This window comes from Aythya marila, assembly GCF_965140915.1.
Source record: "Aythya marila genome assembly, chromosome: 10".
Classification (NCBI taxonomy): domain Eukaryota; kingdom Metazoa; phylum Chordata; class Aves; order Anseriformes; family Anatidae; genus Aythya; species Aythya marila.
This window is the reverse complement of record NC_139051.1, coordinates 2,464,380-2,477,973: the sequence shown is the minus strand read 5'-3', so window position 1 is coordinate 2,477,973 and position 13,594 is coordinate 2,464,380. Positions and strand designations below refer to the sequence as shown.

The following is a 13,594-nucleotide window of genomic DNA, read 5'->3' as shown; positions in this document are numbered from 1 at the left end:
CTGCACTTTTGACTCTGTGTATGGCTTTCAGTTGTCACAGGTGGGGGACAGTCTGATCTCTGCCCTGTGTTTGGCATGTACTCGTTGAGCTCATTTCAGACCTGGAAGTTTTTGTTCAGTTACTTTCACCAGCTGTGTTTTTTCCTGCTGTTAGATTTTTAGTTTGTACTTGACTTTATTTGCTGTCTTCTGACAGTGAATAGCTGTTGCTCTATTATGAGAGAATGGAAGCTGAGCACCAGGAGGTGTGTATTTTATGTGGTTTGTGTGGATATGTTTAACTGCAAAGTCCTGTGCAGGCTCCATGTATCTGTGCACTGTGACCTCATTATGTAACTTGGCAATTTGTATAAGAAAGCAACTTAGAAATCAAAAGACCTTGTTTTGGAGAACATGGTGTTGACGGAGTATGTAGGCGATCTGAAATGTCTTCTGGTTTGCAAGGATGAGGAACAAATTAAAAAAAGGAAAACAAACAATTTAATGGTGATGGAGCTGTAGCTCCAGCAAGGAAAGACTGTGGGCGTGCATCCATTTTATCTTGTTGCAGAAGATTATTCCTCAACACACAAGGTCATAAAATCTCACACTGCTGAATATTGGAAGGTAATCTTGCTAAAAGTTTAAAATGTTTTACTAGCAGTAAATATTTAAGGCCTTCATTTACAGCAATCAGGGGACTATGTGAATATATACCTTAGCTTGCAAATAAACACTAAATTGTCACCTCAAATAAAAACAAAATGGTAAAACATGCAAAGCAGGAATCAACAATCAAGGCTGCTAATTATTACAGGCTTTATAGATATTAATTACTCAGTGCATGATGCTTTTTCATCACTGACCTTTCTTGTTTGGTATTTTGTAATTGGTTAAAGTGATTAGAGATTTTTCCTGATCAGACTGATGATCTTGGCTTCTGGCATTTCAATCCCAGTAAGAGAAGATTTAATATAACAGAGTGATAGGAGCAAGAAATGAAGGGGAACTAATGGTCCACTCCCTTCTCTGGTAGGAATAGCCTGTTAACTTCAGCTTGCTCTTTCACGCAAGGAATCGCTCACATATGACATTGAACAACGTCCTTTCTGCCTTGTCCTTCAGCTGTGTGGGTGTTTGCCCAGGTACAGCTGCACAAGTCACCAAGGGGAAATTGGAAAAGCACAGAAATGCAAAAGCATCAGAAGCTCCCATCTGTGTTTGCAAAGCTGTGGTGGACTGGCTTTGGTGTTTCAAAAACTGTTAATTTAAGTCTGGGGCAGAGCTGATCTTTGAAGTGTCCAGGGAGTGGCATGGCTCATGGCTGCTGGTGATGTGGAGAGTTTGGCCTGCTTCCATTCCCTGGAGAGAAACATCAGGGTGAAGGCTTAAACTTAGACCTTGTACAGCATTAGAGCTACTGCATGGGCTCTTAACATCTCATTAACAATTAAGACTATAAGCCTGCAGTTTACAATGATGGTGAATAAAACATGATTGTCAGCAAGGAGTTGGTACAACCCATCCCCTTCTGGTGCTTGGAAAACAAGCTGTAGAGGACTACGGAGGCAAAGCTACACCTCTTGGTAATGAGGAACCACATGCAAAAGTACCAACTATTCACAGTGAATTTTCCCTTTGTCATCAAAGCCTGACATGTTCTGTTAGTAACCTTCAATAAGTGACTCGGTTGATGTACTGTATGCAAATGAGCAAAGGATCTCTTAATCAGCAGTTCAGACAATGCAAAACAACCTCGTGTGTTTCACTACTTTGCATTTAAAGTAGAAAGTTGATGAACGCTTTCTCTCTAAAGGCAGTCTCCTGTAGTTATCCAGGGCTTTTTACTGATATATGGACTACTCACTTGCATCTCTACGTGGATTTGAAAGAGTATTTTTACATACATGGGCCTCTTCACTATGTGGGGTCAGTAAGTCATGTGTTTTGAGCCCATTGAATGGAGCAGAGAAGCCAGTTTTAAGTAACAGGCAATCCTAAGGGTTATGCAGCTTATGAGCTCAATTTATGAACCAGCTGGTGAATCATTTTGAGATTTCTTTGACAATCTCTGAAGAATTCTGCTGTCTAAAGATTATTTTATTATCAATATGCAGTCATGCAGGTCATGTTCTTTTCATTTGTGAAGCAAATGGCATCAAACAAATTGCCTTATAAAGCCTAGAAATCCAATATAAATGTGTAATGCTCTTCTCCACTTGATGAGACAAGGTATTTTGCTACCTAAAAATAACACTTTGAAATATTTAATTTTCCCTTTTTTCATACGATAAACTACATGAGATCTCTATTTTGATGGCATTTTACTTTGAAGCTAAACCTATCAAATCCTGGGAGAGCTATGATGGTGATTAGGCTTTTTGAGTTTTTCTGCATGAGATAGATTACACTTGAAAAATGCTTTTGGCTGACTCGCTAAACAATGTTTAAATGCACGGGAAATGTTTCTGCGACAAATGAATACTGGATTTATATTTCAGCTTCAGAAAACTCTTCTGTTTAGCTCCTGTCATCAATCTATTGTGTTAATAACAATGTTTGAATTTGGGAACAGGAGGCAAGCCAAGGATTCAGACCTTACTGAGGAAGGGCTGCCCCTTGCAGCAGCTGCAGCTGGTGGAGGAGGCTGAATCAAGTGGGGTTTCCTGGTGTGCAAGTTGTGCTTCAGCAAGGAAATGATGTGGCTGATGCTTGATAGCAAGTGGTCCCACAAAGAGTTTTTTCACCCAGTGATACAGCTAGGGAAATGGTGGCACTTCAGAGTTAATGTCCTCTTTGGTTTTGAGAGGGCAGCTGAGCCAGGATTAGGGCAAAGAAGGGTGGTATGGGGTTTGCTCTGAGTATCTTCCAGGAGCAGGAATAGGGAAAGCAATACAAACAATTGCAGTGAACACTTTTTTTTTATGAAGGTTGGTAGCACCGCTGAAAATGAGAGAGCAGGTTCAAAAGCACTTGGTTATTTAATAACCTGTATTAATAAGCCTGTGGGCTAGCAGGCTTGTGGTTCTCACATTTTTTAGTTTGTTGTGGTGTGAAGAATATTGTCTTTATACAAAGAATGAAAGATTTGAAGAATGTCAAATTCATATTATAAAACAGAAACAGCGAAAGCTCTTAAACAGTACCTAGAGGATTTGGGGTAAAGGCAGATCAGCAGTCAGAGTTTCTGGAGTGCTTAATTTGAGACTGGAAGGAAGCAGAGACAGATGTAAAATCTTATAGTATCCCAATTTAAGCTTTCCTTAAAAATAAATTTGGAAGATGGGAAAACAGGACAAGACTAGTCTGTTGGTTTGGCAGGCGAAGCAAAATTGTGCGAGAGTAGGCTAGCTGAATCAACCCAGAATAGAACTGGGGACAAAAAAAAAAAAAAAAAGATGATTAAAAAAAAAAAAAGACACCAAATAGGTTGTGTTTGAAGTGACCAAAGGAAAACTTTGGGGGTTCAGGGCCTGATGCATCAGTAATGTTCTTGCCATTGATCAGGGCTGACTGTCTCCCACAGAAATATTACCCTTACTGTGTAGTCTTGTACTTGCACAAGACTCTGGGGACAGGTGCATTAGGAACATCAGTATTTGTGTATTAAGATGATAAACCTCCAGGTGTGAAAGGCACCGCAGCTTTCTTTGGGAGAGCTTCTTTCAGCTCAGTCTTGTTAGTGTGTCAGTGTAAGCATGGAGTGCTGTGTGAGGCTGTCTGCAAGCAGCAGATGAGATCAGCTCTTCAGGCTCTCATCAGTTCTCTGTTGCCAGCTCCCAGAGAGCTGTCTTTACCTGAAAAAGTAAATTTTTGGTGCAATTATGCAGTATTTCTGTGAAACGAAGTGGTGCCTCTATTCTATTCTTAAGTGATTTTTTCCCTTGAAGTATGTGCTGCTCTTTTACAGAAAATGAGGGTAGTGTAAAGCTGAATTTCTTTTTAGGCTTTTTGGAAGTTGCAGCTTTGAGAACAACTGGAGCGGCGACTGGGGAGCCACATTAAAAGAGGGTTGTTGCTTTTTTCCTTTGGAGACAACTTCATATCTGCATTCCAATGATTTTTTTCAAATTCTTCTGTTGACAAGAGATGCAGAAAATACTGAAGCTGTTAAATCCAGTTTTTAGCATGCTGCCTTCCACAGTGTCACCTAGGGGAGACCGCTGCTTGTACCTTGTACCCTGGTACCTGTTTCAGTCTGTTCTTCACCTGAATTGGAAGTGTGCATTTGAATTGACTGGAAGCTATGGCCAATCCTCCCCCAAGCTGTGGGAGGCTTTTTATTCAGCAAAATTGCCTGGGCACTGCTGAATGGTTGCTGGTAATGTAGTTTAAATGCTTTAGCTTTTCAAGCCTGGAAATCCAGGTTCAGTGCTGCTTGTGAGGATAAAGTACAATTACTTTAATCAGTCTCAAATGCGTGACTACAAAGAACCATGTTCAGCTTTGTGCAATTACTGCGGGATGAAATACTGTACCGAAAGTAAAACATCCTGAATTTGCTTATTCCCCGTTTTACAAGTCTACACCTCTGTGCCAACACAAAACATTGTAAGAAATTGTCCATGGAAGTGTTTCTGTTGTCAGAAGCTGCAAGGTCTGAAGGCTTTAAACATGTTCACATACATTGCTGGCTTGATCAGAGAATTAGAAGCCATAATGAAGATTTTAACTAGTGTCATCTGTCTGTGCTACCCGAGATATTTTGGTGTCTAGTGCACTCAGCAGGTGTATAGGAGGTCCTGTGTCCTGCCTGAGCAACATTACATGTGAGTGGCTCCGACCGAAGCAAGCAGCAGGAGTCTTGGTGCTCAGTGCACAGGGATTGTGGGGGAAGAGAAATGATTTGATCCAGCCAGAGTCTCCCACATGAACACCAAAAAAAAACAAGCTCAATTATGCATGCAAGCATGACAGGGATTTTAAAAAACACAAATGCAGTTCTGAAGGTCGTGTGGCAGGTGTTTTGAAAGAAACCTCTTCTCTGCTTTGGCTCAGTGCCTTATGCTCAAACAAGCTGAGGGATACGCTGGAGATGGATAAGCAAGTATAGAGTGTCAGATTTTTTTTGAAGTAAAAACTGGATTTTTTTTCTGGCTTTTAGCAGCAAGGGATGGATTCTTAGGTATCTAAAAATACATAGTGATGTAGGTGTCAGAGCATTTCTCGTACAAGTTCTAAACTTTGCGACTGTAGTGATGAGTTGAACACTCACAGTAAATAGAGTAATATTTTGATAGGTATGAAACCCTTCACTCTTCCCGATGTCAAATGTTTACCCGCTCCACCCGGTGTTGTGCCCACTTCAGTGGGGATCCATCTGGTGCTGCCTGCCTTGGAGCCTGTTCCCCACAAATGCGTTTCCCTACTCCTGGTGCTGGATCCCAGGTGCTGCTCAGCAGGCCTCTGCTCTTCCCTCCAGCAAATCCCAGAGGCAGCAAGTACTGTGCAACTCCTTTTGCTTTGTGAGCACAACTCTGAAGTGTGGGCTGGAAAATGGCACACGGGGCCCCTACTGAAACCTCCCAGCCACCTGTGAGCGGTCCCTATTTGTTAAATGGGGCCATAATGTGCATGTAGACTACCAGTGATGTAATTCTTTAGCACCTTGTCCAACTGCAAAACTGGTAAGGGCATGTGACATGGAAGCCTTCTATTAGAGACTTAGCAAAGGCAGGAGGGGTCCTCTGCTGGGTGTGAACCCTTCAGGTGAAGTTCTTGTACAGCCTACAACCACTGAGTTGGAAAATGGGTGTCCAAACACTTGTCTTTAGGCAAAATGTCAGACTTCTTTGTGCCTATTCTGAGTTGTGTTAATAGTGTGAAAAAGCTTGTATTATTCTTGCTCCATTATGATGCTCACAAAATTGTGGTTTCATAAACATCTGACTCTGCTGTATGTTTTGTCTCATAGCCAGCTATCAAATGTGTGAACTATTATGATAGAAATAGGTATCAAAAATTCCCATTGTTTTTCTATTTTCAGAATGCTATTAGTCATTTGGATTATCTAATGGTTTCACTGGGACCTTGTGGGAAACAGCTGTGCTTCAGCCCTTTCTCTGGGATTTATGCTGGGTTGTCACCTTCTGACATTGCTCCTCAGCAGAAATGGGAGAATAGCTGGGGGTTTCTGCCTCCTGTGAGACCAAAAGCATTGTGTGGTTGAGGAAGATGGGGATTCACTGAGAGGCTTTAGCAGGTTGAATGTGTTCTGGCTGTAGAAGTCAGAGCTGGGTAGGAAGGTTCAGACCGCCCCAGGTGGAGCTGCTGACCCTTGGTGTCCTGCAGGGTGCCTTTGGGGAGTGCTGGGCTGCAGGGCGCTTGGTGAGCTGCAAAGCAGGAGTGGGAACTTCCTACAGAGTACCCAACCATGTCACTGCTCTGTCCTGTGGTACCTTGAAAATAGCAAACTTAAACATCAAAGGTGGATTCTTTCTTTGCAAAAATAGTTAATATGGATGAGAAAAAAGGTAATGACTTAAAGTATCTTTATAAGTGACTTTCCATATCAATTACTTCTTTCAGGTATTGGAAACTTGACTGAAGACTACGTATCATGCACTGGAGAAGGTAGCAGTCCTTTAATACTAATTTTGATTTACTGATACTATTTTTTATGGTCTTAAAGCAATTGCATTAAATGTCTGGATCTTCTTTGTGTTGTTTGTGTCTGAAACTACAGAATCTGTCCCTGAGTTTCTCAGTACCTTGAGAGTGGGTTTTGTTTAATTCTTGAATGACTGGTGGAAATCTTTGTTTAAAATCCTCAGGGTGCATATTGCATTTAGGCAATTTTATATTTCAAGATTTGTACAAAGCATAGAGTGGCTTGCCTTCAGAAAACTTTCTGTAAACATACCATTGTTTAAAGCAAGGTATCTAATTTGAATGAACAGTTTACAAAAGGAGATTGGTATCTCAGAGCACTTTCAGGTTTGTCTCTTCTTTTTTTTAATTGATTTTTTTTTAATTTGGTGTTTAGTTGATCGTTAAATGACTCTACAGTTAAATTATCAAAAGACTGTCAAATTTTAATTATCAAAGCTGTCACTTTTGAAACTCAAATATCTTAATGATATCTGTTTGAAAGTACAAAGGAATCAATACTGTTATTTGAGGTAGGCTTTGCCCTATATATCCTGAATGCTCTTGTTTTGTTGTGTTTTTCTGGAATAGTATAAGTGTTAAACACACTTAAATTTGTGATAGTTTGTGCTTCAGAGCCTAGCCCTGATCCAGGCACGAGTACAAAGCAGGGCTTCATTTTGCATCCCTGCTATGTCGCCTTTGCCTCTCAAATCTTGGCTTCATGTGGCTGATCTCCACAGATAAAATTGTTGCCAAAGAACAGCATATGTTTGAGAATGAATTATATTGTTATCACCAAAGAACAAAACCTTTCCAGAGTTTACAATGAAATATTTAAACGTGGTTTCCTTTGTAGTTTTTGATGTTATTGGTCTATCTGTTTGGAGAAGTTACAGATGCTTTATCAAAATAGTATCTTGATTCTTTTTCTTTGAGTAATTCAGGTGTATCTCAGTGCTGGGTGTTTACAATGCAAACTGAACTACTGTTTTAGATGAAGTAAGCTATTATTCAGCATGGGACTTACACTTGCAAAGCTCCCTGTGTGAGGTGTTCAAAGACTATGATAAATTTTGATATCGCTTTCTAGTGGTCTGAAAGGAAAAGCTTATTTATATAAAAGATAACTTTGAATAATGCACTTCTCATACCTTTGGACAGTCCTCCTAAATTAGCCTCAAAGCCCTTTCTTGGGTCAAATCTTGCATATGGTTCTCCCATAGTAAACAGGAGGTACTGATACCCATTGCTTTTGGAAGGTTTTATCAAAATCTGCAGATGAAAAGTACCTCTGAAGACTTAGGCAACGCTGATTAATTGAACCTGAATAAGAAGTGCAGGATCAGATCTAAGGATATTATTTTTAGGCTGCAGGCTTGTGCTCTGCATTCCAAATCCTTAAATGCCAGTTTGACAGTAAGTGTGAAGGACTGGAGCAGACAGCTATATGCATAGTAGTGATGGCTTGTGAATAATGTCACTACTACAGGAGAATGGAAATTGTTTTCTGTTTACAAACTCTATTTCGTAAACACTTCTCATTAGCAAAATGTAATCAAAATGTGTTAAATACCTCAATTCTGTGGTGTAACCTGTGTGGGGTTTGCAGTAAAGTGGTATTAAAAATGCTAAGAGGATAAGCAGGGCTTTTGGCTACCAGTATACCTTGAGAACAGGCATGTTGTCTTCAACAAGCTGAGCAAAGCATTTTTATTTATTTATTTTTTTTTTTTAGGGAGTTGGGGGGAGTTGCATGTTAGTGCTGTTGTACTTTTATGAGGATTGTAAATTCAAATTTTATATACCCCTTTCCCTTCTAGGGGAGGGGAGGGCTTTCTAATCCATGTTCTTAACAGTGTGTGGTCATTGCAAAGCCATAAGCAAGGCAAGGAGGAAGCCAAGGCTTTTTCTAGTCTGTTTGGGAATTCAGAACTGGATGTTTACCAAAGTGACTCAGTAAGTACAGATTTGAAAGGAAACATTTGTGCATTTTAATAGTGTAATTATCAAATACTACTTTATTACCTGTCAAGGTAATTAAAACAGCTACAGGCAAATGGTCATCTTAAAAAACTTGCAGCATCTGTGTGTTATTCACCAACCAGGTTTAGTGTATTTTAATTAGACATATTACCAGCAGACATAGTCTACAGTTGTGCTGCAGAAATGTTCTTTTCTGCATAGGAATACTGAATGTGCTGGATGGGCAATAGCTCTAGGAAATAAAATTATAATGGATATAATTTCTGCCTTATAGTCTACGTAGCAGTTAATTAAGAATGGTTTAAAACTAAGGTTTTTCTTCCAGTGGCATTCGGCAACAAAGTGATAGTTTCCTTTTTGCCTTATGTGAATGTTTGTCTTGTAGCTGTTGGCTATATGAATCTGAAGAACTGCCACTGTTCCAGTTGGAAACTTGTTCAACTGGAGGAACTATGGGTTTGTTTGTAAGTACTCAAGTAAGTTACTCAAGTAAGTCACTCAAATATAGGCTTGCTGTATCTATTTTTTAGATTGCTCCTTCAAAGACTGGAGTTGTCTGCTTTCCAGGCATCACTTTGCTTGTCAAGATCCAAGGAGAATAAGTCTCCTTCCTTGGGCTCCTTACTGCCAGGATGCTACTTTAAAAATGTTCATTACTTTAATAAAAGGTCCCTAAACTGAAAAGGAAGCTTTAAGCCATTGCTAACGTAGGTGAAGATGCATCAGCCTTGATTCTGACATGCTGATACTTCCACAGTGCCAGGATTTGCCTCTTCCAGAGCAGGTAGTCATTTTTGCCTATTTTGTCTTTTTTTTTTTTTTTTTTTTTGGCCTATTAACTCAACTTTCTGCACTGTTTATCTGCACTCTTTAGATAGGTTAGGAACAAAAACAGCCACTTGGCAGTTTTGTAGGAGTACCTCATAAATTGAAGAATAAATCTATTTTCCAGATATTGTGAACAACATTTCAAAGATGGCTTATATTTGTAGGCTTGTGTCACTTCTGCTTATCCTCTGGGTTTTAGCTTTCCTTCAGTCTCTTTTTAAACTTCTGCAATATTGTAGTCAGGTCAGCTTATGTATAGAGGAACACTGTGCTGTGAGGACAGTACCTGAACTGCTAAAAGACTGAGCCTTCAAATGGATGCAAGAATGGTTGAGTCTGAGAACAAAAGTATGTCTGAGATAAACTACTTCCCTTTAGTAAAAAAAGGGAGAGTGCCTTAAACAACAAAGATATAGGTAGCTGCTGTCAAAGCGCTGCTTAAAAGGAATGAGAAACTGTCTTAAGGAGGGATTACTGTATTGAAAAATAAACTGCTGAATCACTGGAAGCAAGTAAGCAATAAGCAATGCAGAATCTTAGAGGCTCTGCAAAAAAATAAAATGGCTGCTGCAATTCAATTAAAATCACAGTAGGATTTGTTGTTTGGAATGGTACATCTGTCATCCTGTATCTCCTGATGGTTGATGCCCCAGGGGATACTTAAGTGAGTGTAGTGCTCTGGCAAAAATGCTGGAGTGACAGTTCTGCATAACATGATCCTCTGTTTACGCGGACATGTGCATTTTCCCAACACACCTATTGAGTCTGGACTTCTGCTTGCTCTTTATGCATTTAGCATTTGTAGTAGATTGCTATTCTGAATCAAATGTCACATTATCCTGCAAAAAGGAAGAGGGTTAAAAGTTTCTTGTGGAAAAATAATTGTTAACAAGATAATGTCCAAGATACCTAGTTCAATGACATTTATTGTATTTATCTTACAGATACTGTGAATGTAGGCTGGGCTTTTAAAATCAAAAACAACTTCTTATTCCCTCAAAAATTTCCTTTTAGGAAGCATTTTAAGCTAGAAAAGCCCCCCTTTGTTAGAATGAATGGGTTTAAAAGACAGACTAGCTCCTTGTAGGACCTGTGCCAGTCTCAGTTCATATTTACCTCCTTGGGATTGAGGAACTCCAAATTCATCCACTATTCTTATTCTGATGAGTAAATTTCAGACCCTCCATGTCTCTATACTCAATATTTTGTAGTTAACAAGGGCAAAAACCATTAGTAAGCTACAAAGCCCTTTTGAGAGAATTTCTTCAGCTCAAGCAGTTTGATAAGCATCCAGCATCAAAATGAACATGAAGGAGCTTCCTCAGGTGTTGGACGTCTGAACATACAACCATGCAGAAGCCGTGTGGTGCAACAAAGTTGAAAGCAGAATCTGTCATTTAGTTGAAGCAATGGCTGTTGCAATTATAAATGTGGAAAATCATTCTCTCAGGCTTTTAATGCAAGGGAGAGAGCATTTGGAGGCAGCCTGCTGGAAGGTGTGCGGCACACAGGAATGAAAGGCTGAGAAGGTAAAGCCACAGCTTTAGCAAGACAGCTGCAGTGATCCTTCCTCAACAGCAATGCAATGACAACCCATGTGCAGTAAGCATTAAACAGATTTGTCGAAAGGAGACTTGATCTCTTCCTTTTCAACCTGGCTTTCCATACATTTTGAGGTTGGACTGGAAAGAAGACCTTGGGATAAATGGGGAGGCAGGGAGGCATGGTGTGTGCTCCGCCATACGGATGTGTCTGAGCACAGCATCTTTGTCCTGTGGAGTTTGTAATATGGAATAGCTGTGCTTTTCAGTACACTAAGGTAATGCCTAGAATGAGTAAGCAAGGCACATCACTCGTTTTTGAAATGCTGTTCTTTCTCCTTGATTTCCTCTGATTTCTATAACTGGCTGGTGACCTGACTGGAGAGACCATCCATGTAGATGTTAACAAGAAACAACTATCAACCAATTTCCTTTAAAACCTTTTCTACCTCTTGTTAGCTTGTTGTAGGATTTTGGCAATGGTTGTCTTCCAGGGTCCTGTTGTACTGAAGGGAACACAGCAGGATTTCTGGATGCTTGGCATGAGTGTGTCCAGGAGCCTGAGGACCCCAGCACAGGTTGTGGGGTCACCTCAAGCTGCTTTCTGCTGCATGGCCTGCAGGTTTGGGAGATGGAAAGTGTAGGCTTCATTTTAGTTTTGTTTAATTATTTCAAGATGTGGTTGTAGTGTTTGAGGGACTGAGTGATGTGTCAGCTGGAATACCCTCAACTCCTTTCAACAGTGAGATCCATGGCAGAAATCAAAAATGCTCTAAAACACCCCTAAAAGGAGTCCTGTCCTCCAGTGAGAAGAAATCAGGTTTAAGATGAGTATCGCTTTTAGTCGTGTTAAGTTGCACAGTTTACTGTACTTGTTCAATAAGTAAAAGGTTCTTGCTACAGGTGATACAACAGGTATGGCAGTAGCTTGGGCCATTACTGAAATAATTTATTTGCTATCAAATCTTTTGTTAATTGTTTGAAATGCCTTGAATATGCCCTTAGCAACTTTCAATAGCATCAATTAACATTTAGGAAGTTCATTTCAGACTAGTAGAGTGTTAAACATTTACTTACAGAAATGCAAATGAAGTACACCAATTTTGCATCTCGTGTGCCCCTTAAGCAAAATATTTATAAGCTAAAAAATACTTGAGTCAGCAAATATTCAGATGAGTTTTGATGCTAAAACTAAAAAACAAGAAATGATTGCTTCCAGTTTTGATACTGCTCCAGTTTATGCAAGGTCTCTGCTCAGTTTCCTGGTGCTGGGCCACTATGGGGAAAAAATCTCTGGCTAGAAATTAGAAAGTCAAAACCAAACCAATGTTTGGATGAAATAGCAGAGGCTCCTTATAGCACATCACTGTTTTGTCATCTTTTAAAAGATTTGATTCCCAAGGGGAGGGGGGAGACACAGAAATTAAGGTGCTTCTGGAAGACCATAATCTGCAAAACAAAAAATGAATTTTAAATTATTCAGTGTAGTTTACCAGAACTTAACTGTGACTTTGTACAAAATATAACTGTTTTGCAGAAAGATGTTGCAGTGTGACTTACTTTACTACTGAAATCTTTTTGTCTTGGTCTTAGGTGCATTTTTGCATCCATACCCCAACAAAGTTATTTGGTGAATTGATGTGTTGTTTCAAATAATCAGTCTGCCAACAGAAGGAATGAGAAATATTCCTTAGGGCAAGTTTGGAAGTCTATTTTGAATTTTGATTCTTTTACTCAAGCACAGTTGAAGTTAACGTCTCTACTGAAAAAGAAAACAAGGCCTGTTTCCTTAATTCATTGAACCTGATCATTGTATATATTAAATATCATCTTAGGAAGAACATCTTTGTGTTCTTACTTTGAGATGCATTTTGTTTTAATTTCTCATAATTGCTTTTTTAAATGGTGGAACTTATAGAGCGATCTGTAAAGATGTAGTTCAACTGCCCTGCTCCAAGGTTTTTTGTAAGATGCTATTTCAGTAGTTATTGAGGACAGATGCCGCTCATATACCATGCAGCATAAAGAAGGAATCATTTCTTCTTCTGCCCCTAGTGTGTAATCCCTTCTGGTCTTTGTTTCTATCACTTCTCATCTTCAGCTCCCTTGCCACTTCTTAAAAAAAAAAAAAAAAAAAAAAATCTTTCAGGAGTTATTACTTCTCTCACAACCACTATTTTCATTCCTCTTCACATGAAACAATTCCTTTTTTTTTTTCCCCTGCAGCACTCTTACCACTAGGTCTCTTTTCCTTTGTGCTTGTGACTTACTACCAGCTCTGAGTATACAGTGGTATATGCTAGTTGTAACTTACTATAATGTACTTACTCCAATAGTTTGACTAACCAATATTTCCAGAGGATAGAGTCATGCAACCAGTAAACAGTATTTCATCCAGTAGTGAAGTTCATGGGAATTGGATCAGCTTTGTGGGGCCCCCACTTCAAAGCAGTTTAACGATGCCTTATTTTCACATTTTCCTCTCAATCTTTATTCCTGACATTCCTCAGGAATTACCACAATTCTACTGCATCACCTGCTTTGGTACACATGTTATCTTCAGCACACCCCTTGAAATCTTGTTTTCTTCCACAGGAAGCAGATGGGGGGAGAAACATTTTCATGCTGAACAGATGTGTCCTGATGGGTTTTTGTTTAGATTTTGCCAGTCT

At 39.6% G+C, this 13,594-nt stretch overlaps 1 protein-coding gene across 2 annotated transcripts in view; it reads left to right on the top strand.

Annotated features, from left to right (window-relative positions):
- The window catches only part of LOC309881978 (contactin-4), a 296,368-nt gene that overhangs the window by 31,237 nt on the left and 251,537 nt on the right, over positions 1-13,594 (top strand). For both annotated transcript variants that reach the window (XR_014318217.1, XM_082768563.1), the window contains exon 2: positions 6,508-6,552. The gene's annotated coding sequence lies outside the window, so the exon portion shown is untranslated. The remainder of the gene's footprint in view (positions 1-6,507; positions 6,553-13,594) is intronic.